Consider the following 655-nt stretch of genomic DNA (forward strand, 5'->3'; position numbering starts at 1 on the left):
TTTAAAAACCCAGAATCTGGAGACTGGAAAACTGCTGACAAATTCATATGTAATCTTTCAAGTCAATGCACAAATAACTTTAAAACTACCTACAAGGACCGGCTGGCTAGTTCAGTTGGTTAGAGTGTGGTGTTGTAACACCAAGGTCAAGGGTTCAGATCCCCATACTAGCCAGCCGCCAAAAACATAAAACAAAATAAAAAATAAATAAATATATAAAACTACATACATATGCTACACACAGACACGTATACACGGTTATTTTTTTTGGGGGGGGGTATACTATACAAAACTCAAAGTCTACAAAGTGCATAGAAATTGGGAGCAAGAATATAAATCTCTCTTTAAGAGGATTTGTAACATCTGCTGATTCCCCTTAAATATAATTCATTTGGGAATAAGTCTAAAATACCCTTTTAGCTTTCTCAGTAGTTGGATTCTAGCAGACATACACCTGCCCAAGACACTAGTTAAAAAGACCATCCCACAAAGAAATCACCCTCAGAAAAGCTGAGAAACTACCTGTCTAGTGAATTAATAAAAACCCCAAATGTCACTTCTTTCCCTCACCAGGAAATGTTACAGACAGGGGGAGTTCTCCCAAGTCTCACCGTTGGTCAGTTTCAGGGTCTGTGAAGTCAAAAAGTGTTCAAAA

The sequence above is a fragment of the Galeopterus variegatus genome, unplaced genomic scaffold (genome assembly GCF_000696425.1).
Source record: "Galeopterus variegatus unplaced genomic scaffold, G_variegatus-3.0.2 Scaffold9888, whole genome shotgun sequence".
NCBI lineage: Eukaryota > Metazoa > Chordata > Mammalia > Dermoptera > Cynocephalidae > Galeopterus > Galeopterus variegatus.